The sequence below is a fragment of the Geospiza fortis genome, unplaced genomic scaffold (assembly GCF_000277835.1).
Source record: "Geospiza fortis unplaced genomic scaffold, GeoFor_1.0 scaffold161, whole genome shotgun sequence".
In the NCBI taxonomy this organism is placed as follows: Eukaryota; Metazoa; Chordata; class Aves; order Passeriformes; family Thraupidae; genus Geospiza; species Geospiza fortis.
In genome coordinates, this window is record NW_005054375.1 from 594,287 (window position 1) to 621,618 (window position 27,332).

The 27,332-nt window shown below is 42.2% G+C and overlaps 1 protein-coding gene across 2 annotated transcripts in view; it reads right to left on the bottom strand.

Annotated features, from left to right (window-relative positions):
• Window positions 1-12,335: 12,335 nt before the first annotated feature.
• SMPX (small muscle protein X-linked) overlaps window positions 12,336-27,332 on the bottom strand; it is a 42,407-nt gene continuing 27,410 nt past the window's right edge. For both annotated transcript variants that reach the window (XM_031060208.1, XM_005424884.2), the window contains exon 5: window positions 12,336-12,822. The gene's annotated coding sequence lies outside the window, so the exon portion shown is untranslated. The remainder of the gene's footprint in view (window positions 12,823-27,332) is intronic.

Here is a 27,332-nt window from a genome sequence, read left to right on the forward strand (position 1 = left end):
AAACCAGTACAAGTTGCACCTTCCTCCTTCATTTAAGAAAGTAGCACTGGTGCCAAGCAACCTCCTGTGATCCCAACAGAGCCATGTCCAAGGGGAGGATGGTAATGAGAGCTGAGGTTCAGTGAGAAATGCGGTTAAATGGAACTACCACACAATCGTGTCAATTCCATATCCTAGCATTGAAAGGAGGAAGAGAATAAAAGTAAATGTATATGCCTCAATTCTTTTAAAATTACAAGTAATGACATAATTGATATTTTCTGGAGGTCATTCAAGGACAGCGATACAGTGATTTAGGCCAGCTTGACCACATTGAAAGGGTGTAACTATGGCTTCCCTACCTTCATCCTCTGCCAGTCTTCCTCTTTGCTGAACCAAGGTCCAACAAGCAAGTTACCACAAAGAAAATCTCCTGAATTTGCACTGTGAAAATGACAAATGTGGTCCAAAGAAAACTGATTTCAAAAGGTGATTAGGTTTATATATGTAGAGCAGTAGATAATCTCTCTGCCTGCACCTTCATTTAGCTCACAGTAACATATGAATATGCCTACTGCCCTGGCAAAAAAAAAAAAAAAAAAACAAAAAAACCGAAACCAAAAAAAAACAAAAAAAAACCCAAAAGAAAAGTCAAAATATTATCTTCACAAATTAGACTGGAGGCAGACTCTCAGCCCATCATTATGCAGGCAGATACTGTGCACTGCTGGTATAGCACTTCATTACAGCAGCTAAGTCAAAACTTCTAAAAAAATGGATTGTATTAGGTAAATTCTCCCATACTTCCCAGCATCAGCACCATAACATAATTTCCAGGGTTTGAAGATTGCACTTTCTGGGAAGAAAACACTCAAATTCAGGACATACCTTAAAATAGCCATATCCACTCACTTTTGACACACACCAGCTGTACATGTAAAATAAACAGTCTGTGCACACAAACTGCACACCCTGATATTTCTACTACTCCTGACTGTGTTTTGGAGGCTGTAAGTTCAAAGTAGAAACAGAATATGAAAGCCATACAAGTCACCTGTCTCTTTTTCCCCAAGCAGGTTATTTGCCTCTGATGATATAAAATTACTCTTACAAGTCTAACAGATCTTCTGCTGGGAGCTATATTTTGCAATTTTCTTCAAATGAACCTTGTGGTTGAATAAGTGCTTTTCAGTCCAAAGTTTACAGAGTTATATGGAAATAGAGACTGGTTTTGGATCCTTCAAAGCCAATAGAAATTTTGCCATCAACTCTGGAACAAGCAGAAACATAACTTTCTTAGCACAGAGAAGGTTGGGAGGTTGTCTCATCTTAATTTTTCAATTATTATTTCAATTATATGCTGTCTTTCTCACCTGATATGCAGGGTATAATCAACTCCCAATGGTCCTGCTAGAATAAAGGTAATTTTAAAGATCAGACCCTTCACAGCTGAGCCCCTTATCTCCTAAGGAAGAGAGTCTGGTGAGTTTCTACCTACAACACTTTATTTTTAATGGGTTAACTCTTGCTGTGTAGAGATTGCCAGTGGCTTGTGTGGAGTGAGCAAGGATGGGGAAGGGCAGCAATAATCTCTGCTAGGATGTTCCCATTCTGCAGCCTGCACTGATGCTTTAGGGAGCAGAGGTCTCAGGCACCAGTGTTATGGGGGTGTCCTTGCTGATCTCACCTGGGTTACTCCAGAAGCAATATTGTTTCCTACTGCTTCAACTTCTGGAAACGTTTAATTAAATGATTAATAAAAATAATTCATAAAAAAGGTTGCTTTTTGTTTTTTCCCTGCTAGTCAGATCAGGCATTCTCCTGATCTTCCTCTTGTTTTCAGAAAAGAGTTACTGGAGAAAATACTGCATTTCTACAGCTTCTAGAATTGCAACACATTGCCATAAGTCCAGAGAAAAAAAAGCATTGCAGAGAACCTCAGTTCCTATAGGCTGTTTGTGGTTTCCCATGTACTGAAATTCTCAACTGAAAAGACAAGAGGATAAATAGGCATAGCTAAGCATCAGAAACAAAAGTGTTCAGGTCACTTTCAAAGGCAGAAAGAGCAGTTAGAACCCAAGGTCCCATCAGGCAGCTAAACAATCCTAATGGCCACTGCTCCTCATGGCAGTGTCCTTCCTACTTACTAAAATGCTGTGATTCTGTTATCAAGGTGACACCAAACTGTTGGATTTGCTCAGGACAGTGCAAGGGGCACTTCTGAAACGCTCAGAAGGTGCTGGAAACTGCCCTCCCATGAGGCCTCTACTGTAAGGCACTGCAGTCAATAAATCCTTTTGCTCTTAATTCTTTGGGTTTCTCTTAGAAACAAATATTTACCAGCTTCTGGTTTGGACAGTCTTCTAAAGGTCACAAATGCTAGCTCCAAGGGGAGCCAGGCTATTCAACCTTCAACTATTTCACCTTGGCTTCCTGTGGCAGCCTGCACTGCCATAAAAGCAGGCATCACTATGGGATGAATGTGCAGGGATAGGGGGTAAGTTCTTCTCCCCTTGGCCCACCTCAGCATGTTATTTTTAAAAGCTTATGTGTTCAGTGATGAAAATAGACATCTTCATTCTGCTTATGCTTTTGGGTGGGTTTGATGTGTTGGGTGCTAATGGTATGCCAGGAAATTAGAATTACTTTCTCATTTAAAAAATATGGATGGAGGGAAGAGAAAAGGATTTTCTTGTGTGTTATTAGTGGTGAAAATTTGTATTAGGAATAAAAAAGGGTTCAGGTTTCCCAAAACACCTTTAGTCCTTCTACATCCCCTACACAACTATAGGTGGGAAGCTGTAGCTCCAGCAAAGCTTCAACTCAGCTATTGATCTCAACTTCCTAAGACTATTCAGACATGAAATGATCTCTATCAGTATTTCTTATACCTACCTTTCATTTCACCATGACCAAAAATTCCAACCAGGAGAATCACTGGGGAAGGTATAATCCAACTTTGGTGCCTTGACTCTTTTCAGCATAATTTCTAATTACACCAATCACTGCACACTCATTTGGGCTCCTTGCTTGGGAAGATAAAAAAATGTGTTCTGAGCTACACCTTCTGCATGGTGAAGTGGTTTGGGGTTTGACTTTTAAACTTGAGTCATCTATCCTTTTCCTTTTTTTCCTTGTTTTGGTTTAGGTCTGTTCTCTAGTGGCATTAGAGAAGGTGGAGCCTCCCAGGACTGGGAACCACTAGCTCTTCTGAGTGTGAGCCTTCTTGCTTGGGTTCAGCAAGAACCAGCTCACTTTCCTTTAAGACTCATTATTTTTGCCATCTGACCTAGAAAAATCACAAGACACCAAGGTTCCCCCTTGCATGTAGGTCAATCATGTATTGGGAAATACAGGGTTTGCTCTCTCACCTCTGGGAGGGAAATTGATATGGTTGTCATAATTTTCCAATTTGCTTGCTGTACTGAGTGTTGTGTGTTTCCTGTAGAGGCATAACATGTAATATCACAGATATATATTATATATATATATATATATGCAGGCCAATCTATGCAGGCCAATAATAACAGCTTTAAATTAGGTAAGAGTTTCTAACAGTAAAGATAACAAAAGGCTAGGACAATTTGCCTAGAGAGGTTGTGAGGTTGCCATCGTGCATGGCATAATCTCTAAAGTGTGCTGTAAAAAATATATTCCTTACAAATCTGCCTGGAGGCAAGGAGATGGATTAGATGGCATTTTGAACCCCTCTGAGGGCTGCACTTAAGGATCTTATGCTTCTAATAAGTGTTCAGTCACAAAGTCCTCAGGCTTTGGTGATTCACACGAACGATTTTCTAAATAGAGGCGCTTTACTGAAAAACAAAAGCTTTAAATAGGAGAAAGCCTGGGATGCATGCTGGTGTGTGATGCTTGGGAGGCATCACAATTGCTGTTTGCCAAATTTACTAAGCATGTCAGCAAGCTGAAAATGTACAGGACAGAGGGCATGCAAAGTGTCTGCCTGAAAGCGCCGCCCCTCTTCACAGGAAGAGCCACTGGAAGGCCAGTGCCCAACATCACTGCTCCTTACAAAGCTGCTTCCCAGAGATGTCATGACTTGAGAACTTCTGCTGAGATAGATCCATAAAAATGCATTTTTGACAACTGAATGCAGTAGTGTGGAAATGAACTCCACCATCACTGATGTCAGAGCTAGTTTTTTCTTGTTATTTCTCCTACATGTCATAAAGATGAATAAAACAGGTAATTTTCTTTTTTAGATTGGTAGAGGAGAAATATTTCTTGTTCTGGATATTAGTAATTTGCATTTCTGGATGTCACTTTCTTCTCTCTTTTCTTGAGAAGGAACAAGGTGTGCAAAATATCACTAAGCCAAAAAAAACACAACAAGCAAGACTAACAACAGCCATATGCTCCTGATTCATGCTGTACCACACCAAGCTGAAAGAGGTGCAGCACAGAGACCCCCTTGAAGAACTGGAAGCTGCTCTTGGTAAAGGTTTGCCAGACAATGCAACACCAGTGAGACTGCGGGGATACAACGAGACAGATTCTGGAGGAATTGTGTCTCCACATTGACATACATTGTGTTTCCTGAAATCCTGCAATGCAAAATCACTTCCCCATGCGCTGGTTCACTTCTGCTCCAGCAGGACAGAATGACCTCACAGAGGAAATCACAGCCACACTAAAGAAGCTCATGGAGGGATGAGATAGCCCCAGTTTGTGGGAAAGGACTAGAAATCCTGGCACTGGGCTTTTCCCCCACAGGTGTGAGGAGCTCCCTGAGGGACAGCAGGGCAGGAAGCCTCAACCCAGCAGGCCAGATGGGTGCAATCCCAGGAGGGACTAGCAGAGCCTGGGTCTTGCTGAAGGGAAGAGGAGGGAAGGAGAGGAGCCTTCCTGGCCTGCTTCCACCCCAGCAGGAAGGGGTTTTGGTGGCTGTGGTCCCTCCCACCTCATGTCCTTCTGAATCAGGGTCCCCCAGAACTCCTGATCTGCTGGGGCTCTTTTCCAGGTGGAGGCTGGTGGTAAATCCATGGTGCACAGCAGCAGAGCTTCACCTACCCCTGCAGCTGACCTGGCCTTTGGGTTTAGGTCGGAACAACTGATTTCAGCTGCCTGGCTGGATGTGTGGCATAGGCAGAGCATGTTCCTCTCCTCTCAAAGGCAAGGGAAGAGCCCACACGTCCCATTTGAGTCGTGGCTATATGAATTTGATGTCAAATGAATTTTCTCAACTATGTGGTGCCGTCCAGTGTCATTTTCCTTATCTCCACAGAGCTCTTACCCCTCACACTGCCCCACCTGTTTGCTTTTAGTGTGAGGATGCTCAGTAACATTTTATTGGAGAAACAGCCATAGCAGGGAATTAAGGGGTGGCCTCATTCAGAGGTGTTAGTGGCTGAGTCACTGGGATGTCATTCAGGCATGAGGACAGACTGTGAAGGCCTTCAGATCACATGCGTGCATGACATTTAGAAGAGGTGGGTGACCTCACAGGAGATTATCTGTGAGCTCTAAAATGGCCATAGAAAGTGGCATTGGAGGCCTTCATTTGCCCTCGATAACCTTCAGCAATAAAAACAGAGGATGAGCATATGGATGTGCATGCAGGGAGCGTACAACGAGTACCGAGAACGCTGTGAAGGCCAGAGGGCTGGTAAACCATACCCCAGCCCCAGGGACACATGTCTGTCATGGAAAGAGGGAGGAGGAGGACACTCTGTGCTTCACAGGGCAGAGGACTTTGTTTGTTTTATTTGATTTTGCGTTTGTGTGCATTGCTACCTGTCTGTGCAATAAGACATTTAGGAATTTGTGTTTTTACCCAGTTTCTGAGGAAAGCACAAATCTGGATATTCCCCCGACCCTTGTAATTCTAGGGGTCATTGTAATTCATCAGGTCAGGGTCAGGCTTGTCAGCAACCAGCAGCACTGAGAAGCAGAGCCCTATTCATTCAAACCTTGCTGTTTCCTACATTGCTCACCAGCATCTCCAAATCAGCACCTCAGCACACACAAGCACTGTTGGGGGGAAGCAAGGAGAAAGATGGTTTTCCTAAGTTCAGTAACAATAATGATCCAAAGGGCCTTAAGATTTGTCCTCAAGTCTTTGGCCTCCTCTAAGTGTTCCTCTCTCGTGGTTCAGTCCAGCACATGGTTCTGTCACCAACCTGCTGGACCTGCTCAGGTGAACCTGCTGCACTATCTGTTCAAAAATTTGGGAAGAAAGAAGTGGTATGGCAGCAGGGATTTCAGAATCACAGAACTGTTTAATTTGGAAAAGACAGGATCACTAAGTCCAATCTTTAACCCAGCACTGCTAAGTTCACCACCAAACAGTGTCCATTGCCCTTCCTGGACTCACTTCAGCCCCTCAATGTCCTTCCTGTAGTGAGGGGCCCAAAACTCAACACAGGATTTGAGGTGTGGCCTCACCAGTGCTGAGTACAGGGGGCAATCCCTGCCCTGGTCCTGCTGCCACACTGTTGCTGATCCAGGCCAGGTGCCATTGCCTTTCCTGGCCCCCTGGATGCTTGCTGGTTCATTTTCAGCCACTGTTGACCAACACCCCCAGGCTGACCCTGTTACACTGAACAGCTTTTTTCACTGAACATCCATTTTTCTCCAAGTCTGGAGTGTTGCTTTGGGTTGTTGTGACCCAGGTGAAGGACCTGGCAGTTCCCCTTACTGAACCTCATACAGCTGGCCTCAGCCCATCAATCCAACCTGTCCACATCCCTCTGCAGAGCCTCTTTACCGTCCCACAGATCAACACTCCCACCCAGCTTGACGTCGTCAGCAAATTCTGCTGAACAGGACTGGCTCCATAACTAAGCCCTAGGGAATACCAGTTGTGACCAGTTGTCCTCTCAAAGTCAAAGGTGGCAGTTCTGCTGACCCCCCTCCTTATGTCTCCAAGAGTCAAAAAGTTTTAATGTTTCATGATGGCTTTGCCCAAGACACCCTCCAACCATCACATCACCCACGAGTCCTCTGTCCACAAACAGCAGGTCCATCAGGGCACCTCCCCTGGCTCACCAGCTGTGTCAGGCAATCTTCCACACACTCCAGGAACCTCCTGGACTCTTTCCTCTCTGCTGGAGTGTATTTCCAGGAGACAACTGGAAAGCTGAAGGCCCCCATGAGAAAAAAGGCCAGTGATCATGAGACTTCTCCCAGCTGCTTATAAGAATATTTCATCTGCCTTATAAGGATATTTAATCTGCCTTACCTGAAATAAATCTTCTCCCTGACCTGTTTCTCAAAGCAGAAACGTAACTTAGGCTGTCTTCTGCCTCTCAGCCCCACCTTCCACATCTCATTTTCTATGAGTTCATCCCACTTGCACTATCCTCCTGCATTTCATGAGTTGATCTACTGTATTGGGTTTGCATTAGCCTGGCTTACCTGGTAGCAGGAAGGCCACAGAAATGGCTGTGAGAAGCTGCTGGAGGCTTCCACTCTGTCTGGCAAAGCCAATCCCTGCTGGGTCCAAAGATGGACGGGCTGCTGGCCAAGGCTGGGCCAATTAGAGATGGTGGGAACATCTCTGTGATAACATATTTAAGAAATCAAAACAAAAGTTGTGGCGCAGTTGTAATTTTTGGCCAGAGAAGAGCAGGGTGAGAGCATGTGAGAGTAGCAACTCTGCAGACACAAGGTCAGTGAAGGAGGGGCAGGAGGGGCTCTGAGGGCTGAGCAGAGATTCCCCTGCAGCCCCTGGTGCAGCCCATGGTGCAGCAGCTGTGCCCCTGCAGCCCATGGAGGATCACAGGGATGCAGAGATCCACCCAGAGGCCGTGGGGGAGCCCCACACCAGAGCAGGAGATGCCTGAGAGGAGGCTGTGACCCTGTGGGAGACCTGTGGAGAGAAGGACCCTGCTCCCATGCTGGAGCAGCCTGTCCTTGGAGGGCTGCACCCCGTGGAAGAGTGGCCCACACCAGAGCAGTTTGAGGGGGGTTGGTGTCCATGAGATGGATTCATGCTGGAGAAGTTCATGGACAGCTGTCTGTCATGGGAGGGACCCCAGGGTGGAGCAGGGGAATGACTCCTCTCCCTGAGCAGAGGGAGAAGCCACAGGAGATGAACAGATCACAATCCCCATTCCCTGTCGCCCGGCACTGCTGGAGTAGGAGTGGAGCTGAAAGGAAGGAGGGGTGGGGGAAAGGTGTTTTTAAGGGTTTGCTTTACTTCTCATTAACCCACTCTGATTTTGTTAGCAATAAATTATCTTCATATCTCTAAGTTGAGCCTGTTGAGTCCTAGATGGTATTTGATGAGTGATCTCTCCTGGTCCTTACCTCAGCTCATGAACCCTTTGTTCTATTTTCTCTCCTCTGTCCAGCTGCAGAGCAGAGTGAGTGAGCTGCTTTGGTGGGTGCCTGGCAGCTGGCCAGTGTCAACCCATGACATCTACTCATATGGATCCTCCTCATGCCCAAAAATGTGTGAATCCTGCCCCTTGTGCCCAGACTTGCCTCGCAGGGTTGATAGCTATGTGCTGAGCATAGAAGATCCAGGGCTTGGATTGTCAGTCTCCTGTTGGAAGGGAGATGTGCTATGCACCACTAAAACCCTGCAATTGCTCAGCTAGGAAAGCATTAGATGGAAGTGAAGTACCACTGTACCAGATGAAGATCATTCTCAACAGAAACTATTGCAGTACCTGTAAAAAACATTCACTGTGGATGCAGCATCTGTAAGAAAGACAAAATTAATTCCAGTTTCCCTAAAGATGCAGTGAAGGATTAAACCCCTTTTCACAGTATGACATCCAGATGGAATCAAATTTAATTAGTAACCAGACAAGATTTACCATCCACCAGTGTTTAAGAAACCCCCAACTCTCACTTCACTTGCACTTGCAGTCAGTCACCAGTCTTCTGCAGGATGCCTTTGAAAGCATCCACATCATGGATTACTGCAAAGTAATGTAGTGGGAAGTAAATAGAACATATGGATAGGTGTGCTTATTTTATAAATGGCTTTTAACTTCTTCCAAAGACACAGGAAAACTGGATTTTACCAGGTTTAACTGATCTTATATCCAACCCTCAGATTTTTTGTCTCTACAGAATATTTTACCTTGGGGCTGCAGTATTTTTTGAGGACTAAAAAACTGGCTTTAGGGGAAGTTTTCTTTGTAATTATTTATGCATCAGTAGTACTAGGAAGCCCATATACCAAAATTAGGATCTTTTTTCCAAGTGCGTTATTTAATCTGCAAAAACTCATTCAAATTAAATATGCATACATTAGAGAAACTGGGACTTAGTCACAAGGGCAGGCAAAAGAAAATTGTTTTAATATTTTGCCCCTAAAGCTAAAGAAAAGATACAACAATTTTTCTTGGATCCTCTTCCGTGATTCTCTTCTCTCAACATCAATTTTTTATAATAAAAAATGGTCATACTGACGGATTTTTTAATGCCTTCACATAAATAATTTACAGACTACATAAAATGAGATAAATAAAAGGACCTTCTTTACCACCCTTGTGAGTACACTGAGCACAGTCCTGGTGAGATGCCATTGAACTCAGTGAACTGTGCCTCCAGACTGATTTGGGCAACTCACATCCATAAACACAGCTGCATGTAACTACAGATGTTTTACTGATACAATATGTAAAGCAGTACAGCGGGGAAGTACTGGTTTGTTTGGTTTTTTTAACTGCTTGCTTTTACTACTAGCTTACACAACCACAGAAAAGATAAAACTGCCAGTTTAGTTCTATAATTCAAATTAATGCATAAATCTAAGCCTCCAGAGTTTTAAGACAAATAACACTATTTGCCTCAGAAATGCAGTAGCAATATAATCTTTTAACTGAAAGTGATTAAACCAGAGTAACCAACAGAGATACATTCAAACTCCCCAAAATTTTCAAGTAACAGTCATTATTATTTTACCTCTAGCTTTACCTCTAAGCTAAACGTGTTTGAATTTTTCTGTGCAGATAACCAGAAAAATCATTAAAGTGTGGTTTTATTCACTAGCCAGTGATTAAAACTCTCTTCCCAGATGTGTTGGGGTCTTGCTGTCTCATTAGACTAAACCCTTTGCTGTGGGCACTGCATGACACCTATTTCTGTTTTTTTCTAACAGAACATGTTGCCACAACATTGTTGAGCAGTTTCTCTTAGATTAACAAAATCTCTTTTTTGGCATTAGGAGAAAAAAGAAAATTCAATGCAGAGCTCTGGGTAGGGAGTTAACAAAGGAAACTCTCCCCCACCTTTCACGCCCAGTGCTTGGTGACACAGGGGCAGAACTGTCCTTTGATTTACTCTCACACCAGCACCGCAAGGAGACCAGGGCACAGAGATGACACTGAAATCCAGGTCATCATTTTGCTTTGTGTCATGGGTCCCCTGCTGGAAGGGTCGGGGACAGGGGTGGAGGGGAGCTTGGTAAGTGTTTGCTTTGGTGCAGCCATTCCTCTGGCTCCGCTCTCTAGGGGTGGTCATTAGGGAGGTGTTCACACACTGACCCTGCCAGTGAGTTTGGCTCACACCCACAAAGACTCCCTTGTGACCACAGGAAAGGGCATGATTTTAGCATGATCTGTTATTATGTGTGCTCATTCTTCACTGTAAGACCTCAATCCTTCCCTAAACTTGTGCCAGACTCTACCATCTGGGGTATGGAATGTCCCATGCCAGAAGCACTAGGCTGCAGAGCTGTCTGGGACATCTTTCACTGGCCTGTGCACACCCTACAGTCAGGCCCTTTAATAAAGCCTAGATGAAAAATAACCTCACTAGCACAAGATGGTTCAGGCCAGCTGTAAACTCTTTTGCTAGCTGAGACAGAGAATTTTCACAGCCACCTTTTTTCCTAGTGCTTGGTTGCTAATGTTCTATTAAGGATTGCTTGTAGTCCTTAGACTTAACTCAGGGTTCTAACTGATCCCTACTCCTCATTAGCTGTCAGTCTCCAGGGAGTGTAAAAAATTTTCGTTTAAAATAAAGACAAAGCTCAGAAAAAGTATTCTTTGCCTCTGACTGGTCCCTTGCCAATCTGAAGATGTTTCAGTGGCCCCTGGTGGTACCCCTCTATTTGGAAGCAAGGATTTTAAATCTGGCAAAAGAACCACACTCCTCTGTCAGGGATGGGTTTTCTTTCTTTCACCTACACATTCAGGTGTGACAACTGGGATGTGGCCACAACTCCCTCCATACTCTGGAATTCCACTGTGAAGTTTCCTAACTATAAAAGGAGGAGGGAAATGGGGCTTTACCTTTCCCCAGTTCTCTGAAATTAGTATTTTTTAAGTGAGTAAAGAAAACAAAAGCCAAGGCCCTGATTCATCTCACCTTCAGCATGCTTTTGGATCAATGTGTTTTCTCCTTTTTATCATTTCCAGACTGGTAAGAACAATGCAGTCCAATATCAGTGACTGATAATGCAGTGTTGGGGAAAACTGTTCATTTTCGATTGAACAGACATGTTAATCTCATTGTGATGTAAATGAAAGCTGCTCCTGATACATTCCATCTCTTGACATTTCCATTTCAACCTTCAGGGATATTCACCTCCAAGAAATGCATTAAGGGAAATCAGAGCATATAAGGATGAACAGGACAGTAAGCAATGTTGATATTGCATATTCAAAGCAAAAAGTACAATAATGTCATTTTAATTGAGCTGCAGAGAGTACAGCTTCTTTCTAATTTCCTGTACAAAGTAATGCAAATATATGGAAACTTAAAATTCAAAAATCATTTCAGTTAGCTCTGGTATTATCTGATGGAGCAAACAAGAATTAGATGGATGCCATTGTAAGTAATATTCAACTTGAAATCTGTTTTCTAACCAGAATAATTATCTTTATTTTATTTGAATAAACAAGAGCCAGGCAGAGAGTTTCAAAGTAGAATAGTTTCAATCAGCATTAGAAGAATATTATTAAAAACAGCTCCTCATATCCCTTTACAGTGAGTAACATAAAAGAGACCATGGAGACAGAGTGTATTAAATTTCTCTTATAATAAGATCTCAGTTCCAAAAATGGAATATGCATCAGTGTTCTTTTATGTACAGTCCATATAATGCAAGCATCAAGGATTAATCACTCTATGTAAGAGGTGCTGTGATCATACATTACTTTAGCCCAGCATCCATATTCCAGTGTCCCCTTTTGATTTGAGCTTTTGAAGATAATGATCCTTCAAGCTGTATTCACAAACATGTTCCATCAAGGCTGCATGACTCTTTATTTGAATAAAGGTTGCAGGTTTTCTGTCAGCTACCTCACATCTTGTATATTCATTGTATAAAGGTGATGCATAAGTATCAGAACAGCAGTGTATTTTAGATTCTGGAGGAAAAGAAATACTTTGTCTCTACAACAAAAGAAGAATTTAGTTCAACTCACCATAAAGACCATTGCTTTTAATATTTTAATTTCCTTTATTACACATGATACATGATTCCTCTCCTATAACTAGGAACTCACAGCAGAACATAAGATGTTATATCCCTCATTGATTCTGCACTTTGTGAATTAATTTAAAAACTCTTTTGTATGCATTGACATTTTTCAAAAAGAAATAAACCAAATTAATTGAAAATAATGATGTAATTATTGTAAGTTTTTTTCTATTTTTGCTCAAACTTGAAATTACACTACTTCCCATTCCCAGGTCAAAATCATTCCTGTACATACACATATTCATTGCCTTGTTCTATTTCAGCACTACTTTCCTATGTTAAACAAAATGGACGAGAAAGCATTGATATAAATGTACAAAGAAGATGCTTCTTATGGGGTATTGAAGAGTTGGGAAGTTCATAGTCTTCATACAAATATATAAAATATTTGAAATTTTCTCCATTCTTTGGAATCCATTCGGTTTCACTTGTCAGACCTGTGCAACAAATACAAGACCAGAAATTAATCATTATCAGTGCACTCACAGGTATTTTCAGATCATGCAGAAAAGCTGTGAGAGGGAGGACTCTCCCCACACCTGCAATTTTTCCTTCTCTCACAGCACTTGTTTACAGCCAGGCTTAGGGAATATGAATCTTTGTGATCCAGTAGCTTTTCCCACCTGCTCTTCAGATGTCTGTCTGATAAAACTTCATGATTCTGTCAAGACTTCAGGCCTCTGAAACCTTGAGTTTTGCCCTTGGTACAGGGCGCTGGGTCTCTGCCCCATCCCATCCCATCCCATCCCATCCCACCCCATCCCATCCCACCCCATCCAGCAGAGCCTGGGGCACGCAGGTGCAGCCCTGCACAGACCCTGAGTGGGGCTCAGCCCCAGGAAAGCCCTGCCACTGCTCCAGCAGGCACAGGAGGCAAATCCTGCCATGTGGCTCAGCAGTGTGGCTGTGCTGCAGGGAGTAGGGATGCATCAATTCATAAAAATCAAAATGGTATTTAATTTTACCATTAAATGCTACTTAATGATATGTACATATATATGTCAGTGCATTTTTAATTTTTTTAACTGCTTTGATTATCCTCTTCTCTTGCCTTTTCTGTTCTGCCCGTTAGAGTCTTCACTGGTGCAGTGAAACTGAATAGTCCTGAGGAAATTTTAGCCTCTCTTCTTTTGGCAGTGTATATCTTCCTGTAACTACTTTTGTCACAGCTCCACTTCTCCCTATTTCTGCTTTAATTCTCATGACTGACCAGCACTAAGGACAGTATTCTAGAAATAGTGGCAAAATATCTTCTGTGTTCTTTTCATAAATCCCACTTATTTATTTATTTAGCTAAAGCAAGGTTCAGGGGGTACTTAGCTTCTGTCTAGGGAGTGATGAGCAATTTCCTTTGACCCATCTACAGACTTTTTCCTGCACAGTCACAGCTAATTTGAATCCCAGCATAGGGTCAATTTCTGTTCTCTTTGAAGTTCAGAAATACCATGGTTGCAATTGATATCAGTGGTTCTAGACAGCTCAATATTGAAAACCTGAAAATGGGTTTTGCAATTAACTCTCAACAGGTGAAGACACTAACTTTCTCAGCACACATGTTTAATCAGCTAAGATATAAGTATTTGAGGTGGAGGAATGTGTCTACCTTTGGTAAATTTTATTGAACTCATGAATGTTTAATAAATGCTTAGAAAAGAGAGAAAAAGTCACAGGAGAGAATAAAAAATGACAACCTTCTATATCTCATGATGAGTTACATGAAGGGAGTTTTTGCTGTGCTGCTGAACACACGCAGGCTGTATGCATTTGAGCAAACACTGGAGGGACATTCAGCAGGCTGGGATTGCTTTGCTTTCAGAAAAAACTCTTCCCTGGAGAAGAGAGGTGCTATTAGGAGAAACCCTGCATGGCTTACACAGACTGCTTGAAAGTGATGACAACCTTTAAATAAAGAAATGAAATGTTAATTAACTTGTCTTGAAAGAGAGTGAGAGGGAGTCATTGCCCAGGTGAAGTGGCCATAACACCACAAGTAGTGCTACCAACACTCTGTGGCCCTTAGCAATCAAACAGCGTGGCCATCTCATAGCTGGGCTCAGTAAGGCAATGCACTGCTCTGTTTCAGCTGAAATTTCCTTCCAGTCAGGTAATTTAAGGTATTTCTCTTTCTGCTCTCAAAAACAAAACCCAGCTTTAGGGCTGTATTTGATGGCTCCCTGGGATACACACGCACATGTAATCCTGTCCTATATAATTACCTCCTGCCTACACACACTCTCCATGGGCTTCAGCATTCAGGATTATACTCCTCTCTCTTTCAAACTCTTCTGTGCCTGCTCCTGAGTATCACAGGGTGGCTGTTTTCAAGTGGTATGTGAATGAAACATTGCTGGCTATGACTGAACTCAAGGGCTCAAGCCTGGGATCAGGAGAAAGAGTGTGCAGGGCACAGCAGGCAAATCTGAGCACAGTGTGGTCCTCAGCATCACAAGTGTTTTCTGATCCTTCTGCTGAAAGAGGCCAGTGACAGATTCTGCCTCCAAACACATTGTGGGCAGATTGTGGCATGATGGACAGCTGTAATTTAGCATTCTGGATTTTAGGATTGCATTATATTTTTTGTACCTTTCTAGCAGACTCAGCATTTTAGATTAAAGGCTGTGTTTTCTGCAGGTGTCACTCTGGAGGACACATCTGCCTTGCATGGGAGCTACATGCTGATCTTCCTTAAGTAGTTTAATCTGTCCTTGCTTCCTGAGTTCCTAGTGACAGCCATCCTGTGCTGGGCACATCAAGCCCCCAAGGATTGTGGTAATACAAAGAAGGTGGGTACAAAGCCTTTGGGTATAAAAAGGATGGAGACAGACTTTCCTCTGTCTGGCGACAGGAAAGGAGACAACAGGCACAAATCGAAATACAGGGAAATTCATCTAGATAGGAAATAAAACTTTTACCATCAGGGTGGTCAAACACTAGTCCAGGTTGCCCAGGAGGGTTGTGGAATCTCCATTCTTGGAGATACCCAAACCCTGACCCTGAGCAATGACCTGAGCAGGATGTTGGACTGGATGTTTTCCTGAGGTGGTCTTGGGGGTCAGGCAGTCTGTAAGTCTGGCAGAGGCTTTGCTTGTCGCAGGGGAAGCTGTCCTCTGCTCATGAGGGCCAAGGTGGATTCATGGGCCATGTGCAAGGTCCCTTGTGCCCCTGCTGGCTGTGGAGCCATCAGTGAGTTAACAAACTAACACAGCAAGGTACTATAAACTGTATTACTGTGTTGCTAATAAGACAATAATCTGGTTGATGGGATTACTTTTGCTCACATGCTCCATTTTTTCAAATACTTCTTTGTCCTTTCTTTGTTTCCTCATAGTTCCCGCACCTTCGACCTTCAGCTCCCACTGAAATCAATATCCCTTAACACCTTCATTACCTCAGGGCTGAAAGGTCCAAACTGGCACTGTATCCCATCCAGCCAACCAATCACCTCTCTGCCTCCCTCCTTCCATGACACAGGTCTCTCACTAGGCAATGGTCCACCCAAAGACCTGCTGTGCCCAGTTCTTCCAGTCCCAGCTGGGACACAGCAGCTCCAAGGAAAGGAAACCCAGCCTTCCATGAGACCACGTGCCTACAAGAGTAGCTAGTTAGCAGGAGGAGCAATAAAAACCAAAAACTAGAGATGCCAGGAATGCTGCCACTTGCCATCTAAAAGAAGGAAAACCCAAATTGCCATGATGATAAATATTTCCATGGGGTTCAGGTGCTGAGGAAAATCAAGCCCACTCTTCTAAAATTTTGTCTAAAGCATGCTGCTTGCAAGTGGTGCTATTTTAACACCTGGTAACTGTATCATCTTTCTCTCAGGTATACTCTCTGCTCTCTGGTTGCTTATAATTACTACCTGAGCTCCCTTTGCAGTCAGTGGACTCTCTATTATCTCCCTGTGATGCTCTAATCCACTCAGACCTCCCACTGGCCAGCTGCAATTCTCCCTGTCCCAGCTCCCAAAGGCACGTTATTTTTAGAGCACAAACTCCTCCAGAGATCCATGGGAGCCTGTAAACTCAAAAATAGGTTGCTTATGGTACATTAGCAATGCTCACAGTTATGTTCTCTGGTGATTCTTTCAGCTGCTGCAGGTTATCACCATCAGACTCCCTCGCTGCTCCAATCAACCTCGCCCCGAACAACCCTCAGCCATTTAAAAAAAGAATATACTTGAGAACAAATGCTTAAATGTTGTCCTGATTAAGGGTGGACATAAGTACATGCTCAGGAACACTCTGAATCTTGGCATTAGAGGAGTTTTCAGCCCTTCTCCATTCCCTGACTGAGAATCTGCAAGGCTATGATTGCAGTCGGTTGGATGCCAGTGTTGTTTTCTGGAATAAAAAAGACTGGATTCCTGAGGTCTCTGACCACAGAAAAAAGCAGTAGCTATTTTTATATAAGAAATTATTTAATGTATGTGCTGTTCAACACAGATACAGCTTCAAAAATAAATGCAAATAAAGAAATTAATTGCAAAAATCTCACATTTTTTCCCTTTTTCAAAATTACAGTTTTTAATGCTGCATCTCCCTCTTATTCTCTGAAAACACCCAAGTAGTTAACAGCAAGCACACAAAATATTTATTCTTAAAAAAACACTAATAGTTACAGTTGTCAGTGTTTTCTGTTCTTAGAAAGCATGCTAGCTGAAAGAACAAGAAATATGAAATCCATCCAGATTTTGGCTGTATCTCCATACATGCAATAAAATGACCACATTTGGTGCTAATATTATATAATTAAAGACTATGCATGAATCACTTGAGCACTGAATATTTTTTTTTTTATTTCAATAGTTCCCAGACCTATATATTTAACCCCAAAATTCTGTTAAGGCATCCTATTTTATAAGAAGTAACTTCACACAGGATGAAAGAGGCATTAGCACTTGGAAAAAGATCAGTGATTACAGCAAGTGCACCAAGGTTCAGTAAATGCCTCCCACTCAACAAGCTTCCAAAGTGAACGACCACATGATGTTTACTCCTCACCAGAACCCATTTATAGATCTCTTACTCACCACTACCTCAGCCATAAATGCAACCCTCAAAAAGAGGCAGCAAGGAGAGCTCTATTTGGGAGCAGACAGGGAGGCCACAGTTGGAGAACTGGCCCTTGTCTTCACAGTACTCTTTAGCCAGGCTGTGGATCATGATTTAAGTCATCCACACTCTAAAGATTCCAAACTACAGAGTGCTTATAACATACCATGTGGATTGCACACAGAGAGCAGGTATGGCTGCTTGGGGAAAATTCTGCACCATTTGGAAAAATTGATAAAAAGGGTTAAAAAATGCCCCTCCAAAAGTGCAAGTGGGAAAAGAAGGAAATTACTTCTTATGGAATTAGGAGTCCTAGGAAAGAGTTTTGTTCCCATTACGTCATTTAAAAGACATCTGGCCATTCCCAGGAGATAGCACACTGGGAATGAAAAGGGTATCAGTTACAGTAAGGTAAGAAGGGGACAGAGGTCGTGAACGTCTGTGAGTCTGGAGCAGAATTAGCCTAGAATTACAAACACACTGCTCTACAAGAGGAAAAACCTGGGCAAAAGGTAAACCCAGGGACATGTCTCTTTTCATTGCTCTAGTGAATTGTCAAGGTGAAATAAAGCCAGACTATCTCCTTAGACTCTCTAATTCTCCTGCACATCTGGTAAAAGCTTTGACCTTTTGCAGACAGTAACCTGGAGTGCCAGGGGATCTGCTTTAATTCCTCTCCCCTCACTTCCCTTTGATGGGCAGCCCTTGCTGCAGTCAGCTTCTCCCATGCAACTCCTTTAATATTTATGTCATATAGAGATCACTGTCCACACAGATGCCAGAGGAAGCAGTAGGAAGTCAAATGTGCTCCAGGTTAACATATTAATACTGTGATGGGATGCCAGAGAGATGTTTTAAGTTGCAAAGGGGAGGGAGTTCATCCCTTGACTCCCTTCCAATGATATCTCGTTGACTAAATGAAAGATCCTACTTTAAACTATTTTAATTTCCTGCATGGTTTTTTAAAAATTATTTCAACGCATTTGTTATATTTCTGTCAGGATAATGAGAGCAACTCTCATATAGCTGAGCATATATCATATGTCTTTTAAAATATATTTTCTCTCATTTATATTTTCTGGGCATTGTCCCTGTGAAATACTGGAAAGATAAACATTTATGCCTTTTTAAAAAATTATTTTTAACTCCTTTTTATTTTTTTTTGCCCTTTACCTACAGTCATTAAAAATATGTAAGAAAGCAGCTGAAAATTGAAATGTAGGTGGCACATACCCGTACATGCAGGGCTTCAAAACAAAAAGAGAAAAGTCAAAATTTTTATCCTTTCAATTTGTCTGACAAAGAACACTAGGCAAAAAATATTTTCTACCAAAACACAAAAATAATGTTTTAAATAACAAACATTGCTACCTTCACTATGAAGAAATTATTGAGAGCCATATGCTCCTTTTGACACGCATATGTTCTTTCTCTAATTTACATCTCAGTTCAGCCAGAGTGACCTGGGGAGTGAAAGACAGCTTTGACCCTTCCACTGTTTGCAGCTCGGTAGTGCACACACAAAGGAGCTGCAGCCAAGTGCTGTGTAACAGCAGGTCTAGCCAGACACAATAAACCCTTTTATTTAACACAGGAAAAGTCAGGTGGAAACATTCCTTGTGTTATACTGTTATCAAAATTTCTTGTTACCTGCACTGACACAAAGCTTCAGCACCAAAGGAACTTGCAAAAGAGACACAATTTCACTCACTGGTTCTGAAATGACAGCTGTCAAATAGAAGTCTTTCAGATCAACTTGAATTCTAAATATTTGCTCTCCAAAAGACCTAATGCCCATAAAGACAGGATACCTGTCATTTATTATATGGCCTTTTTTTTTGTAAGTGGAACCCAGATGCCAATGACCCACAGGTACGTGGCCCAAGATCTTGCAACAAGTAGCAGTTCCAAAAGTGAAAAAAACCCCTCAGATATCAGCATTTTCATATCAGAGAAAAAGAAACAAATATCCCTACCTTTTGACTAGTACTAATTCAAGAGTTTTGGGATTTGTAATGGGCTACAAACACTACAGCCTCTTGAGCATGGAAATATGTTCTGAACTTCCACATCTCTTTAGCCTTACCAATTATAATTTTACTTTTGTTTGGGCATTTCTTGGCTGAGATCAGAAAGCTGTCTAAAACTTTATGCTGGGCTGCCAGTTCTCATTTACATGAAATAGAACCTTAATGAGCATGTTTGGGTTTTTTTTAGCTAATGGATTCACTACAAATGCTGATACAAATACATTGTCTAGAAAGATAAAAAACCAACAGTTTCTTAAAGCTGGTAAAACATATCTTGAAGTTTATAATATCTAAGTAATTAAATAAGAGACTGAATTTTAAAGGACTGATTATGCAGAGCAGTTTGAAATGTTATTACAAAGAAAACCCTATAGAAATTCTAGTATACTCTGTTATTGGTATTATTACTACTTCTGCAATGACTTTTTCAGGAGCTATCCTTTACATTTTCTCTCTATCCTGTACAGGTTTAAAGCACAGTGGCTGTAACAAATGCAAATGAACTTAAATTCAAGTTTTCATTCAATTTTCTGCTTTTCATTAACATTTTTACTACAAATTCTCACAACTTAAAGTGTCACCCCTATAAAATGATTCTGCAGAGATTCTGCAGACCCATCTTCAGTTGCTTTGGGCCTGTATGAGGTAATTTGTAATTCATAATTGCTTGCAAAGATTAAGCAGCATACAGCATATGCTATGATTAAAGTTGTTGATAAGGAGCTGGAGAGGCTTTTTTTACCTCTGTTAATGAGAACTACGCAGCAGCACTTTCTACCTTTTAAATTTGTGTCTTCTGAAGGGGAAAAAAAAAAGCTTTTCCTTTCTAGCACTTCAGTAAGCTCTGCCAAGTCCATGCAGGTGTGTGCCTATAATTATTATTCTTTGCAATTATTTATCAATATAGGGAAAATTGTTCTCTGAGTTTATGTTAAGTGCTTCTCATTCACCTATACAATCTCTGTGTTAAAAAGCATTCGATTTCCAGTGTAAGTATCACTCAACAGCTTGGTCACTGTTGTCAGTGTCATCCTGACCATATTAGCAAGTACACCCAAATAGTCTGTTAATGAAGAAAAATGACTAAAAGAGCTTAAGTAGCAAAAAGTTTATGACAGTGGGATTAGAGGGATTTCTTGGACAGTTTAATTGTTTTCATTTTCATTCCCCATAACAGCCGACAGTGAAACTTCAGTAATTATCATTGTAGCAAATTCATCAGTAAGGAAGCCAAAGCCTAATGGTTGATCCTGCAAAGTGTTTATTACCTCCTTTGAGGTGCAAAAAATCCTGTTGATTTCTCCAATGATAACCAAAACCACCCAGCTGCTTGCAGGCACAGGGTGGAAAATAGCCAGTAGCAATGCATCTGGGTGGTGGAGTAGCATCAAAAAGAAAAGAGGGTGCTAGGAGCCATTATGGACTGGTAATTGTGATGTCTACAAGGCAAAGATCTATACAGAAGGGACCAGACGAAATATTAATACAAATAAAATAATGATTGGTAAAATGTTCGGTACAGAAAAACAATCAATCAAACAAAAACCCCAAAATAAACAATAAAAATATTAAAAGAGGAAGCAAAGAAAAGCTGTGACATTTAAAACAATGGTACATCTTTCTTGTACTGAGAGTGGTGATGCAATGTGAAATGCACCCTCTGAGCGTTAATTGCCTGAGTGGGGTTTTCCAGCCAGGGAATACCTCTGAAAACAAAGTTTCCAGCTAGGAGAAAATGTCCATGGTGCTGAGTGCTCTAGCTGCAGAGGCTCCCTGCAGCCAGCACCTGGCAGCCCATCCAGAGATGATGTGGGGAAATACCTCAGAGGGGTCTGCAGCCTGAGTAAGGGCAGGAACACATCACGGCGCTGTACTCTGCAACCAGATCAAACACTCAGATTGTTACACAGCTACACCATCCTGCTGTGAGAGATGAGTAATGCCGTAATTGACTCTCACAATTTACAGACAAATATCATGTACATAGGTTAAGAAAAGTTTGATAGATTTATAGTTATGTTTTACCCCCTTGCGCTGTTATCAAGGGACAGCCGGGGTTGGGACATCTGGGAGGGCTGGCTTGTCACTGTGATGACATCTGACCTCCAGTCAGGATCTGCGTAAGAGATCTCCACCACTGGACAGAAAAGAAGGGGTTGATGGACAGAACTTTGGGAGGGGTTAAGGGGTTGAAAGGCAAAACCTCCATTGTGCAGGAGGGAGAGCACATGGTGGGGAAAATCCTTTGCTTTCTGTGCTGTAACATTTTCTCTATTCAGTCTTCTGGTTTAATAAACCTTTCTAAAATTACAAAAAGTTAGTAGCTATTTCTCACACTGCATGACTTCAGAAGTGCCTTGTGAGTGTGGGGCCTTCGGGCTGCATGGTGAGGGAACCCACCAGAAGCACTACAGCTCCAAAAATCCAAACCCTCTCACGTCCCACCTAGGACAGCACAATCAGGGGACCAAAGCCATTTTGCTGCTCCCAAGCCCTGGCCAAAGCCATTGTTATAGATGGATAATGAGATGATTGGCTCTCACAATTAAAAGATAACTATTGTGTGAATATTAAGAAAAGCTTTAGTGATGTATAGTTATGTTGTTGTAGTTTAGATGTCCTCTGTTCTCCCCATAGTCCCCTTCCCCCCTGTATTGCTGCCATCAGACGGCCTGGTTTGTCTAGAACAGGTAAAATAAGGCCTGCATGTGTCCTTTGCATGGGGCAGTTGGGAATGGAAAATCTTGGCGCTTAGGGGGTGAGGCATGGCAACACCTGATCTCCAATCAAGTGACAAGAAAGCAGTTTCCACAAATAAATGGCAAAGAAGAGCTGACTGACAGACTTTGAGAGGGGCCAGTGCTGGCTGATGCAACCCCCAGGGCTATAAAAGACTGAGCATCCATCTTGAAGATGAACCAGCCATGTGGCATCTATGAGGGCAGTTCCCAGCAATGCAAATTTTTCCTTATCTAGTCATTTTGTTGTATTTTTGTCAAGGTTTAATAAACCTTTTTAAATTTTCAAAGTGAGCAGTTGTTTCTCACACCTCTCACATCCCACGTAGGAAGGACAGCACAATCAGGGGACCAAAGCCATTTTGCAGCTTCCCAGCCCTGCCCAAAACCATTTTGCAGCTCCCAAGGCCTGGCCCAAAGCAATTTTGCAGCTCTCAAGCCCTGGCTGCCCCTCTCATGGCAGCCCCACTCGCTCAGTGCTGTGGGATCCTGGCCCAGCAGAGCCCAGGCCAGGCTCAGCTCAGACCCAGCAGCCCCAGCCGTGCCTGGCACACATGGGCACCCTTGGTCAGGAACCTCCCAGCCTGATAAACCCTCCAGCAGCCTGGAGTGGAAAACTTCATCATGATGTTAATGCCTGTGTGTGCACCAGACCCACAGCACCCAGCGCTGGAGCTGCTCAACAGTTGTTGCAAGAACTTAGAAATGTTGTTTGGGGTGGACAGAGAACTGGAAATAGAACAAATCAAAGCTTCTTGACAAAAGGGCCTGATTTAGGTTAAATATTTGGATTCATTTTCAGGAAATAGAAAATCCCCAGATGTGGAGAGATAGAATGTAAGAAAATAAAGATAGTGCAGAAGGTAGTCTCACACCTGAGGAGTTGCAGCTGTACTAATCACCAAAGATCAGGAACAGGCCTGCCCTTAACAGGCCACAGCTGTGTCCAATAAGAAGACAAGTGCTATAAAAGAATGGGTTAGCTGACTGAGGAGGGAGTTGGAGTTTGTTGTCTGTGCTGTGAAGAGGACTGAAGTTTGTTGTCTATATGGAGAAGAAGGAGGAGTCAGTCCTGTGAGGAGCTGCCCATGAGAAATCAGTGAGAGGGTATGGGAGACTTTTGCAATAAGGTGGCAACACACAGATATTCTGTGCTTTTGTGGGAAAATTCAGGCCACCTGGTTTTGTTTTGCTAGAAAAATATTTAATCTGGGGAGGCTGAAATTTGGAGAAAGATAATGTTATTTTTACTGACATTTTTATGGTAGGGTAAAGACTCTTCCACGTGAATCCTTTTGGCACTCTTGTTGTAGTCCCTCAAAAAGTGCAATAAAAGCCATTCTAGGGGTGGGCTATCACCCTCAAGATTGTTCTGCCTTATGCCATATGAACTCTAAAAGACACAACTCTGTTACATAATTAAATTATGAACAATGATTTTCAAGTTGTTTTGCACAAAAGAGATTCTGGAGGAAGGCACTGGCCTTGGACTTCTTTTACACTGGCACTTCATTTGTGCTGGCTCTCCAATCAAATATTAAAGCTTTACCCGAAATTATGTATGAAGCATTCTCACAAATCCAAATGCAACCTATCACACAGCAAAATGCAGCTGCTGGAAAGGTTGTATGATTTCACACCTGAATGCTCATGGCTTTTGCTATTGTCATGCTGGCTGCCACTTCAAACTCGTGATAAGCTGGCATTTTCTCCAGAGACACACGCCCTGTGCTGAGCAGCACTGCTTTGTGTCTGCATGGTTTTCACATACAGAGAAGGCTTTAAATATTGTCTGTATTTTTTTAATTAAAAAATAGTAAGCAAGAGGTTAAGAATTTTTTTTTCTGGAGATATTAGAGCTGCAGGGACAAAGACTGTGGAAAGTGAAATATTTGGCATGCTGCTGATTCCTATGGAGTCCCTCACTAATGGCATTTCTAAGGTGCCATTGGTCTTTGTTGACAGCTGACTTTTGTGGCTTTTTCTTTTTCACAAGAAATTGAGGAACTTAATGATAAAATGCACATATTAAAATAATATTGAGTTGATAAGTGATTCAGGTAAGCATCAGTTAATCAGTCAAGATTGAACATGAGGCCTAATAGTGATTCTTAATATACAAATATTAAGAGATCACTTCAAAGTTTTTTTCCCCTATACTTAAAGTGAGGTAGGCTACTTCAGAGGCTTACTGGTATGTAGAGAGGATGATTCAGCATTGCTGTGCTTGTTTTGCAACCACACATAATTTTGTAGCTATGAGACGGTAAGAAGAAAATTGTTATGAATCATTAAACTCAGGCAACACAATATAAGGCAGACTGTACAATATGTTAATTCACATGCAATGGCAAACACATAAACACCCACCCTTAGCTTCCATACTGCCTGATTTTTCTCTTCCTATCAGACTCTTTAATATTGTCCAAAGATTTTTATTTCATTATCCATAGGAATTCACACATTGTCCAGGATCCTAGCTCTGCCACTCCTTTTTTATTGCAAATGCTTTCCATTTTCATACAACTTTAATGGTTGAGAAGAAAGGTCTAAGCACTGGGTGTTGACTGGTTGGATTTTCAAAAGCCATGTGTTCAAACTTTGGCAAGGCAGACTGTTGACTTATGTGTGTGACTAAAAAATAAGCACATTTTATGTTGATTTTAGAAATAACTATATTTTAAAAAAGGTTTTATAAAACAAAGTCTAATCATGTGTATCCTGAAGGTAATTGATTTTTGGGGTTGTTAGTGTATGCTTACTTTGGGATTAAAATTATATATACATATTTAGATCATGACTTTTTATGAATTTCAAGTTCCAGGGAAATGGAAATAGAAGCAAACAGCATCTTGGTGTGCTGCAAACATGCCCTTTCTTCCTTCAGTGAAGCAAAAGGGTGAAATGACAAGAGAATTATCAGGTTGGATAATTACTGGAGAAAAAGCCTAGTTTGCTTGATTTGTTGCTTGAGAGTTGGCATGGGCTGAGGCTGCTGAAATTTATTTAAAATGCAATGAGTTTTTGTACCTTAGAGTATGCCAAGAGCCAAAATGGTCCAACATTTTTCTGATGGAACATTTCTCCACTGGGAAAGTTTTGTGATTTGAAAATACAACTTTTTATGGAAAGATTTTGCATTCAGCAATTCTCCTGATGCAACGTGGAACACTGAGCATGACTGCTCTGGCCAGGTTTTTATCCCAGCAGCTGCCCAGGAGGCTGGTGCTGCTCTTTGACTTTGGAGGCTTCCAAGGGTCAGCAGTTTCAGGTCTGACAGACTCAAAAACCTCAATCCCTGCTCAACATTCAGAAGCTGCTGGACATAGCTTCCCAAATCAGAGGAGAAATATCCTAATTTTTTTAAACTGTAAATAGTATCGTTTAACCCCAGCTATTCCTACTCCCTTGTGGTTCAGCTGAGGGCAGGGGCTAAATCTGCAGTATAACATAAACTTGGCATTCCCAAACTGGTTCCACAGCCTCTGCCTCATCTCAGCCTCCTGCTGCATTGAGCTGCACCTTCATTCAGGTGTGTGATGCCAAACACTTTAATGCTGCCCTTCAAGATTAATTTTGACAGCTACAAGCTCTAAAAATAAGCTGTATACCCAGTTTCCCCCAGACTCAGACTGACCCATAGGAAGTGAAAAATTATTTTTATGAATGGGTCAGAAGCCAAGCCCCATGTGGATGCTAAGCAGTGCTCACACGTACAACAATAATGATAACAGCAATAATAATAAACCCCTATTTGGCCCACAGTGATTTCTAGTACACAATAAGACACAATTCATGGCACAAAAATTTGAGACAAATGGAGGGATAGGCAAAAGACAGCTCAGTTATATTTGGTATAATCATCAGCAGACTTACAATAGGAGCTGCTTGACTGCTGACACACAGCAATGACTATTATTTTTATGCAGCAGGCTTCCTGAGCCCTCCCAGGACAGTATTTTGAAAGCATTTAGCTGATTAACCATGCCAGCCCTTAGGAGTGAGGCACTTAGCGTTTCTTTGGGAAGCTGAGGAGATACCTAATTGCAGGTTTACAGAGCTCTAAGTACTTTAGAAGTTTGCCCTCTAGTTTCCCTGAAGAGTTACTGCCACAATGCAGTATTTACCGATATGTTTTGACTGGGATTTATCTCACTGTAACAGTTATTTCCCTTTTTTTTTCCCCACCAAAAAAGAAAAATAAATCCCAAACCACATCCTACCAACAATCAACGGTGTAAATAAACTAGATTCACCATTAACCCTTTGGGCAATGTTCTGTACTAAATCATTATATCAGTAGAGCTGACAAAACCACAGTTTATTTGAAAATTAGTGCTTGGGAAAAAAATAGTCTTTATTAATGGCAAACCCAGAAGCATAAGAAGAAAAAAGACTGTCAGAAAAGAGTCTTTTGCATTCTTAGCACTTCAGATTGCTGAAGCAGCTGAAGGACACACTGTTCTTTCACATTACTACTGAGAAGAGGCTGGGGAAAGTAAAACAACCACATTTCTGTGGTAGCCAGGGAAACACAGAAGAGCAGCAGCACAGCCTATCTGCTTCTGCTATTGCATTTAAAGGGAAAAAATGCAGCAGTGTAACCTCTACAGACCCTTTTTGAACAGAGGGCTGCTGGCCCTTGACCCGCCACCCTGGGGAGGAGGGATCATCCTGCAGATGCTCCCCTGCTGCTGCCTGATGTGCTCCCCACCTTAAAACTAAACTGCAATTAAAGTTACAAAGAGAATCCACTTCAGAAGCTTCCTAGAGGTGAACACTAGTGAGGGCTTTGCCAGGATCTGTTTGTTTGGAAGCCTCAGGAAAGGAACACAGCTGTGCTGTAATTTTGGCTCTTTCAGGACTTTGCAGGGGTCTCGTGGGCACTTGGACAGGCTGCAGCTCTGTGAGAGTAACACCCAGTGTTGTGTGCTGCTCTGCTACTGAAAGAGAAGATGTGCCCAGAGATCCCAGCCAGCTGAAGTGACGTTTAGTGGTCCTTGCTGGGCTCTGAAGGCAGGGGAATTTACTTCTTCTTGACTGTGAGGCTGGTGTGGAGCCAGGTGCCTCCTCAGTACAGCTGCACTGCAGGAACAGGGATGGGCAGTGTGGGGCTGGGACCAGCCAA